This window comes from Humulus lupulus, chromosome 5, assembly GCF_963169125.1.
Source record: "Humulus lupulus chromosome 5, drHumLupu1.1, whole genome shotgun sequence".
NCBI classification, from domain to species: domain Eukaryota; kingdom Viridiplantae; phylum Streptophyta; class Magnoliopsida; order Rosales; family Cannabaceae; genus Humulus; species Humulus lupulus.
In genome coordinates, this window is record NC_084797.1 from 74,317,627 (window position 1) to 74,324,991 (window position 7,365).

The window sequence follows — 7,365 nt, forward strand, 5'->3', positions numbered from 1 at the left end:
CCCTTTGGTAACATACGATATGTTGGGGACGCACAAGACACATTCCTGAGTTGGCCAAAAAATTTAATTGTGGCTGGTTGGGTATAAAATTATTATCTCAGATGTTTAAATTTTATTTTTACATGGGTACATTGTATATATGTAGTGCACCAAAAAAAAAAATTTAGATTATTTAAATTTTGTGATTTATTTTATTTAAATGCTAAGTGTGATGAATTGTTTTATTTAAATGTTGTTTATTTTATTTAGTTGTTGTTTGTTTTATTTGATTGTTTGTTTAATTGTTAGAATTGTTTGGTATAATCTTTTGAATTTAAATTTGTTAATTGTTTGTTTGGTTAATTAATTTAATTAGTGAATAATTGTGTAACATGTTTATTTTACTATTAGTGTTATATTTTATATAAGTGTGACAATTGATGTGATTATGTGGGATTTGGTTGAATGTACTAAGGTGCATGGTAGATAGTGATGCACTCTAGTGATTTAGTGTGTGCAAGTTTATGGTAATAAGATGCACATGTGTAGATTTTCTACACACTTTTATTCCTTTATTAGATTTATTTTAGTTAATTAACATGATGGAAAAATAAAATAAAATAAATAAAAGAAAAGGAAAGATGGTGGGCGTGTAAGGCAAATTGGAAGGCAATAATTTCTCTTTTCCTAAACGGGTTTGGTTTATATTTGATTTATTAATATCAATTGTGTAATTTATATTTGATTGATTGATAGTTGTATGAAAATTACATTTGATTGATTGGGTGTTATTTTATTTGGTATAATTATTATGTGAAATATTAGGAATTACTTGAATTCTTTTCTTTCATTTTGATTTGCCTTTGCCGTGTATGTGTGGTGTTGTGGTCAAATAGGTATTGTAAGAAGTTTCCTTTATGAGGTGTGAAAAGAAATAAGGAAAAGACCCATTTTTTTAGTTATTATTATTTATGAAATGATATAGGAATTTATCAAGACAATTATAAAAGAAGAGAATAGGAAACTATAGATCATTCCACCCTAGAGTATTTGGCCAACCCATTATACACTACAACAAAATAGAGGTTTTATGACTTTAATTGTGAGATATTGGAAGTCTACAATGTCTCCCACTTAGTGAGACGTTGTTGCTAGGGTCATTGTAGGTATATATCCCACGTCTCCCATTGGGAGACGTGCCTCACTTCCCACGTCTCCCACTGGGAGAGGTGGAAAGTCAAACGTTGACTTTCCACCTCTCCCATTGGGAGACGTGGGAAGTGACTCACCTCTCCCAATGGGAGACGTGGGAAGTCCCTAGGAGACATCCCATGTCTCCCATTGGGAGAGGTGAGTCACTTCCCACGTCTCCCAATGGGAGAGGTGGAAAGTCAACATTTGACTTTCCACCTCTCCCATTGGGAGACGTGGGAAGTCTCCCACCTCTCCCAATGGGAGACATTGAAAGTCTCCCACATTTAAAAAAAATAAATTAAATAAATTTATAATTAATATTATTTTAATTTGATTTAATAATTAATTAAATTGAAATAATATTAATTTAAATTGAAATTATTTTAATTTAAATTGAAATTATTTTAATCTAAATTGAAATTAATTTAATAATTAATTAAATTGAAATAATATTAATTAAATTGAAATTAGTTTAATCTAAATTTAAATTAATTAAATTGAAATAATATTAATTTAAATTGAAATAAAAAAATATATTTGTTAGATATATACAAGAAATACAATATTTGTTAGAAATATTCAAAATGAACAAATATTGCATTGTGTATGAAGAAAGAGTTAAAAAATTAAAAAAAAACCTATCAACGAGGTCGGTAACTTTGGATTATCGGCAACATATATGTCGCCCATTCTTGTCGCAACTCATCAATTTGTGCCTCTGTATATGATGTGCTTGTTAGCTGCAAGAAATATAAAGTAAAATATATTAATTAATTATTTGATTACATTTATAGTTTCAAAAATAATTTGTAAATTTTAATTAATAATACCGTTCTCAAGTAATGCCTGGGACTTGCATGTTCAATCAAGTAATGCCCGTTCTCAACTAATCGTTTATTATCCTAAATAATATCGGGCAGCATTTCCCCTATAATAGTGACATAACCATCTGCATGTGAATAACAAAACAAACAATTCAAACAACATACAATAAGTTTCTTCCTTATAGAATGCCTATATAAAATTAATTGTTTATTATCCTAGATAAAATCGGGCAGCATTTCCCCTATAATAGTGACCTAACCATCTACATGTGAATAGCAAAACAAACAATTCAAACAACATACAATAAGTTTCTTCCTTATAGCTCCGCAGCACACAGTCAAATTTCTCAGAACCTACTTCACTAATACACACAAGTTCTCAACCTTCCGTTATCACCGCAGCACACAATTTTAATCTCAGAACCTACTTCACTATGGATGAATATTTAAGATATTCAAACTCTTCTAACATTTGTTTAATAATATTAAAAGTAGAAGTAAGAGAATATATATTTACCTCTTGCAATTAATAATTCAAAAGCTAGCAAAATTACTTCAAGTAGTAATCGAATTCGCTATTAAATCCACAAACCAATATAAATAAATTAATAAATAAAATATCACTAAATATCTAGCAATATATAACTTATTATTATAATTTTAGAAACTTAATTACCTCAAATGTGTGATTGATAGATATAGAAGTTTTGATGCAAAGTACTCTCTAAAATCTCACCACTAAAATCACAACCTACGAAATTAAATTAATTAATATGTTAAACATTACTAAACAAATATCACTAAATTCCTAATAAGTAATTGATTGGTAAACAAATAAAAAAAAAACTCCAATGAGCCACTAATTATAACCTAAACAAAAAATCAATAAAAAATTTCATAACCTAAAATCTCAATAATCAACAAAAACATAAATTTTTGCATATATTTATATTTTTAAAATTATTTAATAAATTTATTTTAACATAATAACTATATATATAACAAAATAGTTAGAATTTAAAAAAAAAAAGTTTAAATATACATACAAAAATATATCTAAATGTCGAAATAAATAATGATAAAAATTAAAAAAAATCATGAACATATATATTATAATGAAATATATACAATGTGATAGGTTAAATTAAAAAAAAACTATGAAATCTTAAATCTATAAAAAAAACCTCCATGGAAAAACAAATAAATCTAACAATGTATAGAAAAAAATGCATAAAAATGTAAAATTAACACAAAATCATGTATATTACTCATCCTAATACTAAACCTATGATTTTTTATCAAAATAATTAACTAAAATTCATAAAAATTTCAAAAAACTAGCCTTGAAAACCCTAAAATCGCAACCCCTTTCGTGCTCTCTGTTTGGTGTGCTCTCTCTGTTTGGTGTTATGAGGAAGAAGAAGACCCAAAATTCATTAAATGGCCAAGGGGACATCCAACGTCTCCCATTGGGAGACGTGGGACACGTGGCACGTCTCCCACTGGGAGACATTGAATGTATAGAGGGGTACATCCAACGTCTCCCATTGGGAGACGTGCCACGTGTCCCACGTCTCCCAGTGGGAGACGTTGGATGTACCCCTCTATACATTCAATGTCTCCCAGTGGGAGACGTGCCACGTGTCCCACGTCTCCCAGTGGGAGACGTTGGATGTACCCCTCTATACATTCAATGTCTCCCAGTGGGAGACGTGCCACGTGTCCCACGTCTCCCAGTGGGAGACATTAGATGTCCCCCTGGCCACTTCTCAACCTATTTCCAACGTCTTCCACCATTTTTAATGTCTTCCAATTGTAGTCATTAATAAAAACTTTCAATGTCTTACACCATTAGACATTTAAAACCCCTGATAAGTTTTAATGTCTTACACCAATGGTGTAAGACATTGTAGGGAGTCATTGTATGTCAAATTTGTTGTAGTGATAAGTAGAAAAGAAAGAAAAGTTGTTATTCCTTTTCATCACACCAAGCCACCAGCCCATATAGTTGTATAGGGAGAGTAATGTGGGGAAGGAGGACAAGAACAAGGGTTGTTCCATTGTGTAAAGAACTAGAGGTAACATTTGTTCATGATTTCTTTAAGACTTTTTCTTTCTTCATTTTGATTCTAAGCTTTGTTATTTTGGATGTATGGTATTTGAAAATCCTCTATAGGTGACAAGGTTTTCTTGCTAGAGTGTTCTTGATTCAACAATCAAGAGAGGTAATGGTCTTTCTTAGCCTATATATTGGTTTTGATGGGTTTGTCTTTGAGGTTTTTGATGGTGATGCTAATGGTTGATTATTGTAGGATTGATGATTATGATTTGTATATTTTTTAGAATATGAATTGTTTAAAAGGGGTTCATGGGTATGATTGAGGGAATTGATTTGATAGGGTTTATAATGAGGATATATGTTATGTTTATATTGCTATGGTTATCTTTTTAATCATTGATTTATGTAAAATGGTAAATGATGATTTTAGAAATATGTTAGGATTGTTATAAGGCATGTTCATGAGATATGGTGTTATGAATTTATGTATGTTATTGCCATTGTTATTGTTGTTGGATTTCATGTGTAGATTCAATGGAATAGAAAAAAATTGGTTTTATAAGATTTCATGTGAATATGTTAGTAATATTCTTAGAATCATGTATATAATAAAAGTATGATGAGATTTTGGACATGTATGATTTTATGTGAAATTTTTGGGATAAAAGATGAATCTCATAAGAAATTAAGCTTGCTGATTTTGTAAATAATTTGGTAAAAGTTTGATAAAAAGATGATTTGCATGCATAAGTAATGTCCTTGATGTTATGTTAATTTTATGAAATTAAAAAGGGGATTTTAAGTCCCATTAAAATGATATTTTACTCAAATAATTACCTACAGAATTTTTATTGAATTTTTGAGAAAATATGAGCTTTTAAATTGAATATGGTGATTTTTAATGATAAAAATAGTTGCTGGAATTTTTGTAAGAAACTATGAAGTGAGTTTCACTAAAATGAATTTGATGAGTTCTTGGAACAAATTATTTTCCTAAGTTATGGTAATATTGAAAAATTGTATTTTTAATGGTATGAATACATATTTTGATAAGTTATGATTTTTCCTTTGTTTTGATTGAGAAAAATATTTAGATTCTATTTATTTGTGATTTTTGAAGAAAATAAATGGTGGCTGAAAGTTTGTTTTAAAAAAGGTTAAAAATTGTTATTTAATGTCACATATGAATTTTTTGTTACATAAAACTAAGTCTTAAATAATTTAAATAAAAATATATTTTCCACACTTAAAAATATTTTTTTTTCACATCATTTATGTAACACAATGATAAAATTTATTTTTCTAAAGAAACATATTAAAAATAGGTATTTTAATTAAATCCAAGCTTTTTGGTTAATTCTTTGTAATTTGAGATTAATAAATGAAAATGTCACATATTTTATTTTTAAGCTAAAATAAAATAATTTTATAAAATAAAATAATGTTTTGAGAAATTTAATCAACTTAGAAATTTTAAGAAAAATAAAGCATGTTATATGTCTATTGATTTTAAAATAATAAAAGTAAGAAATGTAGAATTATCGTTTTTGAAAACGTCTCTATTACGCAATGTTCCCACGTATGCATGTTACATGCAACTCCACTTTTACGTCCAAAATTATGTTTATTATTCAACTATGTGGTTTTTATAAAACGATCATGCATGTAAAATGGGTAAAACGAGCATTATTCTTTTATGGCTTTATGAGTAGTTAAGAATAATTGCATATTTTGTGTAACTGTTATTATGTGTGCATGGCCCATGCACACATGAGTTGTATGGAAGGGCAAAATAGTAATTTTATGAACCTAAGAAATGTTATTTTGATTATGATATAGGCTCGTTGAAAGATTGTGAAATTTCTTAGCTTGGACCTGAGGTAAGGAAGTTAGATAGATTCTATGATTTTATGCTATGAATGGTAAGACTGTTGTATGAATGAATTGTTATGAATTATGAATGTCATAACGTGATGATATGTTGAATGTGATATGTGTATGTATGTTAGATACATCAAACCAGTTACGATGTTAGATACATCAAACAGAATACGATGTTAGATACATCAAGCAGATTACGATGTTAGATACATCGAACGAGTTACTAAGGACATTGAGACGTAACTCCTAGGGCGAACGCGCCGAGGTTATTCAAGGACCAGAGATCTCCTGTTTACCTCATATGGTGACATGGACAACTAGCGATCCATGCTCATCATGTATGCTGTATGAATGTGATATGATGATATGTTACGATTACGTTATGATATGTTACGATAACGTTATGATATGCTATGATGATATGTTACGATAATGTTATGATATGCCATGATGTTTTAAATGAACGTTAGTGTTTGTATTTGTTGTATTCTTACTTGCTTATTTGTTTGTACTTCCTTACTGGGCTTTTAGCTCACTCCCTTACTTTCCTTCCAGGTAGCAAATAGGATTTCTTTATGGCACGCGTGGTGACGTGAGGAGTTCTTTCATCATGGGGTGTATGGCGTGGGGTAATCCTATGGACGGAAAAACGATCATCGTAGAACGCCATTTAAATTATGTTTTGTTTAAGAGACTTTCCTAAATTATCAGTGGGACTCAGTTATTTTATTTTGTTTCTTTTAAACTTTGCATAAAAATTTATGTTCTCTTTTAAAACTAATGGCGCCAACTTGCATGGTTTTAAGCAAGTCCCCACTGAAACTTTGATAATGAGTGGTATTCTTTTACAAACTTTGATATGCGAATGTTTTATAAGTATTAGCTTAGGGCGTTCTTTACAATATATATGTTAAATGATAATATGTAGGACCCATCGACATCTAAACGCAAATCCCTTTCATTAAGCCCACATTTATCATCAGTTGGATCTCATATAGTTATCCCTGTTGAAAGATCTCAATCAGAACCTTCAAATTGGTTAACTGATGACTAATGGGACATAATTGATTTTAGTCTAAAATTTATAGTGAAGGAGTACTATTCCATTAAAGGAATAGATGGGGTTGTAAAAGTTCTCATTGACCCGGAGTTTATAAGAGATCGTGGGACTATCTTCATCACATCGGAAGATGTTTATCAAGCATCCTCCATGGATAATATTAGATCCTCAACTATGTTATTTGGTATGAGGTATGTATCAACTCAACTTGAACTCAATATGTTATGTGATAACAAACTATTAGAGGAGTTTGAATATATTTGATATTCATCCGTAGTGAAGTAGGTTCTGGGATGAAACTGTGTGCTGCAGAGATAACAAAAGGTTGAGAACATGTGTATCACAATGAAGTCGATTCTGTGAATTAT

General features: G+C 29.7%; 1 long non-coding RNA gene across 1 annotated transcript; it reads right to left on the bottom strand.

Moving 5' to 3' along the window:
* Positions 1-1,667: 1,667 nt before the first annotated feature.
* Positions 1,668-2,823, bottom strand: LOC133780462 (uncharacterized). The gene is made up of 3 exons (XR_009869335.1): positions 2,674-2,823; positions 2,004-2,122; positions 1,668-1,913 (listed from the first exon to the last, which is right to left on the bottom strand). It is a non-coding gene; the product is annotated as an uncharacterized LOC133780462 (long non-coding RNA).
* Between the last annotated feature and the right edge of the window lie 4,542 nt (positions 2,824-7,365).